We start from the raw sequence: 12158 nt of genomic DNA on the forward strand, positions 1-12158 counted from the left end.
TGAATTCATGGGAGTGCTGATAGTTGTCTCGACTCCTACGGGTCTGATGTCCATAGACAGGGCTTTGGGCCGTGGCCATTTACAGCTATCACAGCCTGCCAGTGTCAAGTCCCACAGTCAGCCGCTACTCACCTTCATGGTGCTCAGGAAGCCTGGCCCCTGGAGCAGCTGCAGATCACCACCCTCCCACGGGGACAAATAGATAGTCAAGTCAATAGCCATTTATTTAGAGCTAACTATGTGTCAGGCACTGTGCTAAGCACTGGGGATGCAAAATTAAAAGTGAAACTGTCCCTGGCCTCATTCTAACGGGAGCAGAGAATATACAAACGACTATGTACAAGCAAGATGTGTTCAGGGAAACCTGGAGGTAATCTCAACGGGAGGGCGTGGGAATTAAGGGAGACCAGAAACAGCTGCTTGTGGAAAATAGGATTTTAATGCAGATCAAAGCATACTGTTTTCACTTTTGTTGTTTTTTGGGTTTTGGGGGGGCTTTTCCCTTTTGTTGGTTCTTCTTTCACAATATGACTAATGTAGAAATATGTTTATGTGATTTCAAATGTATAGTCTACATCAGATTGCTTGCTATCTTGGGAAGAAGGGAGAAAAAAATTTGAAACTCAAAATCTTATTTAAAAAATGAATGCTGGGGCAACCAGGTGGTGCAGTGGACAGAGCACCGGCCCTGGATTCAGGAGGACCTGAGCTCAAGTTCGGCCTCAGACACATAATAACACTTATTAGCTGTGTGACCCTGGGCAAGTCACTTAACCCCACTGCCTAGCCAAAAAAAAAAAATGCTGAAAACTATCTTTACATGTAATTGGAAAAAATACTATTTACAAAAAGAAAAAGAAAGTAGGATTTTGTTATTAGTATTATTAATATAACTTTACTTATGATAATGATAATAATAATATCGAATGCATGTTGGCTAACTGCCTGGGAACTTCTGGGATCCTCAGGTCTCCACAGAGATGAAGCGGTACAATAGAAACACTCACTACATTAATTATAATAGATCTGTGTACATTTTAAAATAGTAATACACGTATGTGTGAGGCCTATTACATATTTACTCTACAGCGGCCTTTGCTTATTTGTTTGTGATCACCAGATGGCACTGATAGCCACTAAACTGGTCCAGTTTGGTAGGATCAGGTAGGAAAGGTCAGAAACTGGGCTTATCCCAGATCTTTTCCTGGCACTTATGGTACTCTACCCCACGACTGGACATGATGGGGACAAGCTGGACCAAGCTCTCTATGCACAGCGCTCCTTAAACCATGGGGTCCAGACCCATAGGATGGTTCTCAAAGAGTAGATGACCTTCTGTCTCCCAGCTCAACCCTTTTCTTGAGGATGCGTGCATCGGTACTGACCTCTTGTCTGGGAGCTGTGGACGATTATGGATTTCCCCAATCAGAATCAGCTCTGGACCCTGTTTCTACTGTAAAACCCTATTTCATGAATTTGCTATAGTTTCACAAAGCCCTAGTCATGTGATTATAATGGAGTCACCACCCCATAGGAACTGACAAATCACAATTCACTCCCTCTAGTACTTTTCTCTGGGCAGAGAATGCAATAATCAATATACGATTTTTTTTTTAAATGTACTGCAGGCTGTACCATCTTCAGTGTCTCCCAAACCCAGGCGGTTTTTAGACGGAACATAGTCTGCTCCAAACTTAGGAAGGAATTCTAGGCCAGCAGGTTTCATTTTGCTCTGCCTTCCTGGATGCTTCTCCTGTGAGTAGGCAGAGGATATGGACAGCGCAGCACAGCTCACAAACCCAAATCGTTAGAGGGAGACTTGGGAACGTGGGACCCTGGACCTCCCTCGGCTCGGGGAGTGAACTTGGAATCTGGCCTCAACTGGATTACCTAAGGGCTGGTGATTTTCTGTTGGGTTCAAAGTCCTATCACTGCCTGGGACCAGCGTCCTCCTAGGAGAAAAGGGGAAGTGGATTCAGCCGCAGGCCCTTCCTTCCAAGGGGAAACCCGCTGCCCTTGCCCCTTGGCCTCATCACCAGCCTTTCAATCACACTCTGCTGTTGAGATGCTTCACTTCCTGTTGCACACAGCCTTTCATTCTCCCCACCTGTAGCCAAAGAACCACCCTCCTCCCAACACCCTCCTTCCACCTAGTAGGAGATACATGTAGATTCAGATATGGCTTCTCAGACATCATGTTTTGTTTTGTTTTTTTTTAAAAAAGCAAAAACCAATACATGCAGCCACAGGTATCCACAGCCTTTCATAGCTTACTGCTAGAAATGTCCTTGGCAAAATGTCATCAAACTTGATTTTTTAAAAAAATTTCTCAGCCAAAGCAAATTGGAAGATTTGGGAAAGAGGTAGTATTTGAGGCAGGCACCCAAACTTCAGAGAAGTAACAGCTCATGACAATGGAGGAGAGAGAAAATTTATTTTAAAAAAAAGAAAAAACTGGACACAGGAACTGAGGGCATTTGTATTGCAATACAATAATTGCTTATGTGATAAACGATGTTTGTAAGGAAAACTGAGTCATCAAGGATGGGTTAAACTCTCTTCTCCCATGCTTCCAAAGGCAGGGAACTATATACTACATTGTAAAAGGCTTTAGCATTTGTAAAAGGAGCCAAGTTTCTTTGACGTGGACAAATTCACTTGTATGGAATCTCTCATTCCTCAATGATATTGACAAACTTGACATCACCATGAGTATACGTTTAGGAAGCAAAGGCACTCTTGACAAAATGTTCTTTAGCAAATGAGATATTCTGGGCAGAAACGAAACTAGTAGTACTAGAAATGTGGGTAGTGAAAGGAAGGGGGTGGTGAGCTGAAGAATGTCATTACCAAACAGTTTTCATGGGTGCTAATACTACCTTGTATTTTAATAGTCTTCATTCAAGAGTATAACGAGTATGGTAATATTTCCCCCTGATCTCTTTAATACTTAAAACACTCTGAAAGAATGAACAATTTTTTATTTGTAACTGAGAGGTGGAGACTCAGGAATTCAGTTGTTCAGCATCATTGAATCATTTAGTTTGGCGGTCAGACCTAAGGTCATGTTATGTAGTAGATAAGAGTGCTGGATCTGAAGTCAGGATGACCTGGGCTCTCAAATCCTGCCTCAAACACTGGGTTATCTTGGCCAAGTTACTTAGCTTTTCTGGACCCCAGATGCCTCATCTGTAAAATGAAGAGGGCTGGACACAATGGACTTGAAGCTCTAAGTCTGTGATCTCGGGCGGGTCCATCTGTGAGTCATTTCAAAGAGTCGTGTAGGAGGACTGGACAAGGCCATATGTGCGCAAGACATGTAAGCCGTGAGCTGACACCAGGGGGAATGCTGCCAAGGAGCAGGGTGTGGTGGGAGGGCACAGGGCGCATGCAAGGTACCACTCCCTTTCTAATCCTCAAGAACTCTTTCAGGAAGAGGTGGCACAAACAGCCAATTCCCAGCTTTTGCTGCTGTTGCGGCCTAAGAGCATGCTGGTGGGGTATGGGGGTGGAAGGTGGGGGGCTGAGGGAGGGAGAGGATCTCCCTCTTGTAAGCATGGCCTCTGAAATGTAACCCTTCCTTTTTTCCTTCCTTGTCATAGTGGCCAGTCTTTTTGGCTACCCCAAGTACCAGCTCTGCAAGAGTGAAAAAGTTCTCCTTGGAACGTAGCTTATTGTACGTGACAGTGCCTAGCCAAACCGATCCTGCTCTTCTTCCTACTTGACAATCCATCTCCCACCTCTTTGCCTTTGCATGGGCTGTTCCCCATGCCTGGAATTCATGCCTTCCTGGCTCCTTCTTAGAGTCTATAGTTTCCTTCGAAACTCAGCTCAAATACCACCACCTAAATGAGACCTCTCCTGGTTTCCTCAGGTGCTAGAGCTTCCTCTACAAAATTTTTTTGCATTCATTTCCTATATATTTATATGTATATATGTTGTCTGCCATATATGTAGAAATATACATTTCTATATATTTTATGTATATATGTTGCCTGCCATGGAACGTAAACTCTTTGAAGGATTATTTCATTTTTGTCTTGGTGTCATTGGTCCCTGGCACAATGCCTGGCACAGAGTAGATGGACCCTTAATGAATACTTGTTGATTGACTGATTGATAGTGGGTTCCCCCTCGCTCGAGGTCTAAACATAGATCATATGCTATGAAATCTGTTGAGAAATACCATAATCTCAAGAAGAGCTAATGTTGTAAGTTAACCCTGGCACATCATAACTGGTGCTTAATAAATATTTGACTCCCCAGAGCGTAATGGATAGGCGCAAAGTGGGCATGAATAAGCTACAGTATATCACTAACAAATAATTGTCCAGGAGAAGTGGCATAAAATTATTATCAGAGAAATGTATCTACATAAAAAGAGGAGGACAGCTATGTAGTGAGAGGGAGGGATAACTGATGGATAGCTCATGTACTCCATCGATACCCAATGCCAAGAGATATAGAAGGCCCTCGTATCTTAGGGGGTCAGTTGAAGGGTTTGTGAGAAGGCATTGATGATTTCAGTCAGCCCTGCTGGAGAGAGTATGCACATTGATTAGATCAAAGCTCTCAAAAAGTTTTAGATTTGTAGATGGCAATCCCCATCATATTTTTTCATTAGGTTTTGAGGTCCTTTCCAACTCTGTGATCCTGGGTAAGTCACTTCAATAAACTTGGAAACTTGCTTTGTTATTTTTTTATCTGTAAAATGGTATTAACAATAATAATCTATAAAACTGTACTAATAGTATTTGCATTACCTACTTCATAAGGCAGTTGCACAGAACGTGCTTAACGCGCTCTAAAATGCGGCTTGTTACTCAGCTACATGTAAGTCCCTCCTACAGCGAAATTGAGTTTTCCTGCCTTATTTCCCATATGTCCCTTCATGTCCTCTCTTTGAACTGGACCACTCACTGCTCCCTGAATGTACTTCAGACTTTTCTACTTTGGTTCCTCTTCCAAGAATGCCCTTCCCTCCCCAGTCCCAAGCTGGTCTGTCCAATTCCTGAACCTATTCTTGATGGCCCAAATGTTGTCTTCCTAATGAAGTTTTCCCTAATCCTCCCCAAACTAGAATAACTCGCTCCATCCCCTGAATTGAATTTTGTTATGCTTTCTTATTATAGTTGACTGTAGATTTTTGTGTACATGTCTTATCTTCCCTGTTAGATTGTATGCTTCATGAGGTCAGGAACCCCATTTTGTCATTCTTTGTATCCTTCAGAGTGCCTAGTACAGTACCTTACACAGAATAGGCACACAATATGTTATATTATCAATCAGCAAGGTGGTGAAATGTAGAGAATGCTGGACTCATATTGGAGTCAGAAAGAACTAAGTTCAAATCCTGCCTATATATTAAAATAGCATTGGTGGCTCCATTTTGCCTTTATCCACCATTTTGTGAAGCTAACTTTTAACTGCTTGTAAGTCACCGAATTTTGGAGAAGTAACAAGATTGCTCCCCCTTCCAAAGGTCACTCAACTTAAATAATGTCATAAAACTACTCCTCTGCCTCTCACTTCAGTGTCTCCCAATCCCTTCCACCAGTAAGAAACCAGGTGTCTCAAATAGGAAAATGATAAATGTTGGAGAAGGTATAGGAAAATTGGAACACTAATGCAGTGTTGGTGGAGTTGTGAAGTGATCCAACCATTCTGAAGAATAATTTGGCACTATGCCCAAAGAGCTATAAAACTATGCATACGCTTTGATCCAGTAATACCACTATTAGGTCTGTATCCCAAAGAGATCATAAAAAAGAAAAAAGGACCCACATGTACAAAAATATTTATAGCAGCTTTTTGTGGTGGCAAAGAATTGAAAATTAAGGGGATGCCCATTAATTGGGAAACGTCTGACCAAGTTGTGGTATATGAACGTAATGGAATATTGTCCCACAAGAAATGGTGAGCAGTCTAACTTCAGAAAAACCTGGAAAGACTTGCCTGAACTAATGCTGAGTGAAGTGAGCAAAACTAGGAGAACACCGTACATAGTAACAGCAACATTATGTGATGACTGACTTTGTTAGACTTAGCTCTTCTTGCAATGGTCTAAGACAATCCCAAGAGACTCATGATGGAAAATGCTATCTACATCCAGAGAAAGAGCTATGGAGTCTGAATGCAGATGGAAGCATACTGTTTTCTCTTTTTTTGTGTTTTTTTGTTTTTTCTTTCTCATGGTTTTCCCCTTTTGTTCTGATTCTTCTTTCACAGCATGGCTAATGTGGAAATATGTTTAATGTGATCATACATGTATAGCCTAAAAAAAAAAGAAAGAAAAAGAAACTAGGTGTCTTGATCCTTACATCTTGTTTTTCCTGTTTTTCACTCCCTCCGAATTGTATACTAACTATGTAGAAATCAATGGTCACTGTGCTTGGCTACTGAGAGCCTTGGACCTGGTTTGTTTCTGTAACCTTTTGCAGTGCTAAACAAATTGTTGTCTGGATGTAACTACTCAATTTTTTATTCCACCTTAACATGCCTCAGATACTTACTAGTGATATGATCCTGGGCAAGTCAATTTCTTTTAGCCTCATCTGTAAAATGAATATAATAATGACACTTGCAGGGTAGTTGTGGCAGGGTAGTTGTGAGGATCAAGTGAGATAAATGTATGTATGTAAAATACTTTGTAAACCTTGAAGAGCTATATAAATGCTAGCTGTAATTATCATCATATGTTATCCGCAGCCTAAGGGGAGCCCCTTCCTCCCAGGGGCCTATGGAGTTGGATGAGCAGAGACAAGTTCCCTAACCCTGAGCCTCAGAGAGCCTCTCTGGTCATGCATGTGACTTAGCAAGGGGCCAGAACATGGGACCCACTGGAAAGAGCTGAGGTGCTGGCTCGGGTCCCTAGAGGTACCTCAGTGCAGTAGATCAAGGGGCCATTCGTGGATAGCTCTCAGATCTGTGTTCTGGATTGGGAGTTTAAATGTCAGTGTACATTCTCACGAAAGCAACGTGTGGGAGCTTTGGGGTTTTTAGGTGCGTTTGCTTGCTCAAATTGTTGCCTTTTTTCTACCCACTTACAAAAAATGTGGGAAACCTTCCTGAAGCATGTCCCTCTTAGCTTGGGAGGTCTTGAAGAATTTGTTGCAATTTGCAAAACTGTAGTCTGCTGTATGAGAATGTTACATAAGAAGAGTCCCCAGATTGATCCCTGGGGGATTCTAATCTGAATACTTTCCGTCAAAAGAAGGGCCTATTTATCCTACCTTTGTTTCCATCTTTAAGCCAGTTTTCTGTATGAGAAAACACCCCATTACCCATAATCCCATTATAACACCAAATGAGAAGGGAAAGTTCAAGTATTTTTAAAGTGAATTTGGCAGACCTGATTGGGCCATATAACAACAGGGTTTTGGGAGCAAACAGTCAGCATGAGCATACTAGTAATACACTTGAGTGGCCAGGGGTATGGAAAAAAAAAAGCACAGAAAGGGATGTGGAAAGGCACAAAAGACAAACTTTATTTACCTTGTTGTTTTTCGTAGGGGCCTAGTAGCCCCATGTCCCACTGAAAATCATAATAGTGCCACCTCTGACATGCTGAAGTAGATCATCGATGGCTGCGACGCAGGCTACCGAATCATTTGAAGTGTTGGCCATACTACGTCAAGTATGTTTACCTGGTTCATTGTCGTTGTAACCAGAGTCTTGCTACATATCTGACTAAACATTGTTATTGTGGGTAGAAGACCCAATAGACAACAATCCCAAATTCAGAGAGTAGTTGAATTAGGGTGATAGTTTTCTTTATAAAAGGATTAACTTCAGAGCTCATTTAAAAGGTGACATCCCTCTTCCCCTACCCCACGTTATATGTTTAAAACACATGTACTGTAAAATTTGTCTTACATGAAATTTATCAGGGTACTATAGTGCCATGTGTGCATTGAGCATATTTTCCAAACCAGAAGTTTGGCAAGATGGTCTGGCATAAGAAACTTCTTTCGCAAAGCTTATTAAAAGTATTTTGTCTCCCTTAAAATCAGGACTGCCTCAAAAAATATAGCAAGTATGGTGGTGACTGCTTGCTCTTTTGATGCACAAAAAAATACTCAGTCATGGTGCAGAAGGAGACAAAAAAAAACCACCCAGAGCCCCAAGAAGAGCTTTTCAGAATGTGTCCCTTTACCCCCACCCCCACTACTCAGCCAGTATTCTCTCCCCAGGGTGATGATGGCATGACTCAGCTGCAAAGAATTTGGGTCAGGGCCACAAAAAAGAGCTGAAACTCAGGATGCAGATTTTCACCCCTGTTTCATCACAGGGGTCAGTGGCAAATCCTGTTTGCCTAATACTGCAGAGTCCAATTACAATATGTAAGGCAGAGAAGTGTTAGGCTTTAAAAAAAATGAAAATGTATGTGTACACTTTGTGGCAGGAGACAATTTCTCTTACATTCTTTACTAAGCTTCTTCCTCTTCAGCTGATCCAATTCTAGGATCGTGTTGATATAAATAAATGCGGAGGGGGAACTTGGAAGGGATGATGAGCTTGTTTTTGAACTCGACTGTCTTCCTAGACCAAAAAGGACCATGTTTCATAGTGGAATATTACTGGGGGGAAAGAGAAGGGAACAAACACTTATACAGTACCTACCTACATGCCAGGCACAATGCTTTTTACAAAGATTATCTCATTTATCTTCACAACAACCTTATGGGGTATATGTTATTATTATCCCCATTTTACAACTGAGGAAACTGAGGCAACGAGAGGTTAAACGCTTTGCCCAGAGTCACACAGCTGTTAGATGTCTGAGGCCAGCTTTGAGCTCTGGCTATCTTGATTTCTGGCCTGGCACCCCATCCACTATACCAGGAGCTGCTCTCCACTGGAGAGACTTAATTTTCAGATGTGACCTGTGTTTTGATTTGTTTTTCTTTACTATACTTATTTATTACTAGATGGGGCTTCTATTTGGGGTGAGGAGATGGGGGTAAGTTAATGGGTGCCCTGTAGGTACTTCAAACTCAACACCTCTAAAACAGAACTCATCCTTTTCCCTCTACCAAACTTCCCTCTCACTGCTAAGGACACCCTCATCCTTCCGTCACCACGTTCTCAACCTTGATGGTGTTCTCAACTCCACTCTTACTCGCCCTACATGTTCAATTAGTTGTCAAATCTCACAATTTCTATCTCCACAATATCTTTCAAGTACAAACCCTTCTATCCACACCTATACCACCAACCTAATTCAGATCTTCAACACCTCTCACCTGCCCTATTGCAGTAACCTCTGCCTCAAGAGTCTCTCCCATGCTAATCCATCCTCCACACCAAGGCCAAAGTGATTTTCCTAAAGTGCAGGTCTGGTTACATCACCCCCACCCCCACCCCACTGGCCAACATCCAGTCACTCCCTGTTAACTCAAATAGAAAAGCTTCTGTTGGTGTTTCAGGTTTTTCCCAACCTGGCCCTTCCTCCCTCGCTTATACATCACTCTCCTCTTCACTCACTACAGGATAGGCAGACGACTTTTCCTCACACACAGTGGTTTATTCAATTCACCTTTGGTCTCTGGAGCTTTGCACTGACTCTCCCTCATGCCTGGACTGTACTTTCACCTTCATTTACATATCTTAGAATACCTGGTGTCCTTCAAGACTCAATTCTATCACTACCATCAGATGAAGCCTTTCTCAGCTCCTTCTCCCCCACCCCCAACTGCTAAGCGGCTAGTGCCCTCTCTTCCCAAACCATTGTGTGTATTTTATAGATCTAGTTTACATTTACGTGTGTACATGCTATTGTCACCCATATTTAGAATGTAAGCACGTGGAAGGGAAGGAGTATTTCACTTTTGCCTTTACATATTCGCAGTGATGGAAAAAAAAAGGAAAGAAAGAGAGATAGATAACCAGATCCAGAGAAAAGGGCGTAGGGGAGGGGAGGAGGAAGAGGAAGAGAAAGAGAAGAGAGAGCACTTGAATAAGTAAAATATTAAAAATATACAGAAGAAAATAAAGCTCATACGTGGACACAAACAGGATAGTTTTATTACTACATTGTTAAGATGGAGAGATTTTTGTTAGTTTTGCTTTGTTTTGAAAAAACAATCTAACAAAAATTTTCAGTTTCCCAAACAGACCTCTTTTCTGCTCTTTTTATATGGAAATGTTTGTATTTGTCACTGATTAAGTCCCCACTAAGAAAATTTTTCTAAAAGAAACCCAATCTAGTTAGACAATTGATCAAACATTTCTTAAGCACTTACTCTGTACTGGGCGGGGGAGAGGGCATCTTCAGTTGTCTCGATTTATATCTTACCCCTGAAGCCAGGTGGTTCCAGAAGGGGAAAGTGAGGCTGGTGACTTTGCACAGACCTCTTTTTAGATTCAGGGGCATCCTAAAATGTAGAGGTTGGTGGTGTATGTGTGGCAGGGTAATATGGAATGAATTCTCTCAGGCTATCTCCAAATTAAGTAAAGACATTTATTAGGGGTAATACAACACACCAGGCAGATTCTTCTGCCCCTGAAGGGAGACCCCAGCTTAAGGGGGAAGGGGTATGGCTCCTTAAGAGGGAACAGCTGTTCCCTAAGCAAGACAGCTCCCATAAAGGAAACAGACCCCCATAAGGAAGACAGCCCCCACCCCCACCAAAGGAGACGGCCACTTCAGGGAGATGGCTCCTTAAGGGAGATGCTTGCTTAAAGGGGACATCCCCTAAAGGGAGACACCCACTAACCAGGAGAAGCTAGAGATTCTTACCGAGGAAAACCTACTGTGGGCGGGGAGATAAGATAAGCAGGGACAGGTTGAATGGGGGTGGGATCATTACATTATTCCATTGTTCAGCTGAGGGCAGAGGGGAGGAGGGGTGAAGAGGCCCCAATTAAGTTTTGGTAGTTCAGTGACCAGCCTACTTGAATCTCATTATCTCCTAAAGTGGCTTTGAGGTACTTGAGATAATACACTTCTCATTGACCAGTCTATTTGAATCTCATCACTCCCTCACTTAAATCCAATTCACTTTCAAGTGTTAACAGCTCCTTCCGGATGCACCGGTCCTCTTCAAAAACTAAGGACAAACAACACCACCACCAACAACAATAACTCTGTACTGGACTAGAAGTCAGAGAACCCGTGGGCCTCTTCCCAGTTCAGCCACTAGACAGCTCTTGTGACCTTGGGCAAGTCATTGAATCTCAGCCTCCGCTTTTTTATCTTTAAAATAGATAGAATCTGACTAGATGACCTATAAAGGTATATGACTTTAATGTTACTATGTATAAAAATCTTCTATTTTCTATAATGCCCAACTAATAACAATGTAACAATTCTCTTTTCCTTCTTCTGTAGGCTTTGGTTTTTCAAAAAGTTGCCCTGATGCCTTTGTTTACGGCATCGTCTTTTCCTAGTATGTGCTGCCCCCTCAACCTGACTTTGCAACACTGCTTTGTAACAAGGAAAAAAGTAGTGAAGTGAAAATAACCGATAAAATGGCCACATGTGACGCTGTATACAACACATGCCCACACAGCCTTCCCTCTCTGTGAGAGTGTGTTTGACCACCTCTTGGCCTGGCGCAGTCTCATCAGTGCAATTGCCCTTGGTTGCTGTTCAATGGTTTGCAGCTGTGTCCGACTCTGGCCCATTTGAAGTTTTCTTGGCAGAGCCTGGAGTTGTTTGCCATTTCCTTTTCCAGATAAGGAAACTGAGGCAAACACGGTTCAGTGACTTGCCCAGAGTCACACAGCTAGTAAGTATCTGAGGCTGGATTTGAACTCAGGAAGATGAGTTTTCCTGACTCCAGATCCTGTGCTCTATCCACTGAGCCACCTAGCTGCCTTGATTGCCCTTTATTGTTGTAATAACTCATATTTATGAAGTGCTTTAAGATTTGGAAGACATGTTATTCAAAATGATCCCATGAGGTGGAATGGATAGGGAAGAGGTTAGAGGGAGAGAGAATTTGGAACTGAAGATAAAAAACTTTTTTAAATGAAAAATTTTTTTTAATGATCCCATGAGGCTGGTGGTGAAAGTATTATTATGTCCACTTCAGAGAGATCTGTGTGACTTGCTTCTGATCACACAGCCAGTAAGCCCCAGAGTCAGGTTTTGATCCCTGGTTTCCTGAACAAGATCTGGAGCCCATTTGACCAGACATGCTCAGAATGTTGCC

At 42.3% G+C, this 12158-nt stretch overlaps 1 long non-coding RNA gene across 1 annotated transcript in view; it reads left to right on the forward strand.

Moving 5' to 3' along the window:
* Positions 1-216: 216 nt before the first annotated feature.
* Positions 217-12158, forward strand: part of LOC110204952 (uncharacterized) — a 28364-nt gene continuing 16422 nt past the window's right edge. Inside the window, exon 1 of the long non-coding RNA XR_013485828.1 lies at positions 217-370. This is a non-coding gene — a long non-coding RNA (uncharacterized LOC110204952). The remainder of the gene's footprint in view (positions 371-12158) is intronic.

Source organism: Phascolarctos cinereus, unplaced genomic scaffold (genome assembly GCF_003287225.1).
Source record: "Phascolarctos cinereus isolate Bilbo 61053 unplaced genomic scaffold, phaCin_HiC Scaffold_4;HRSCAF=312, whole genome shotgun sequence".
NCBI lineage: Eukaryota > Metazoa > Chordata > Mammalia > Diprotodontia > Phascolarctidae > Phascolarctos > Phascolarctos cinereus.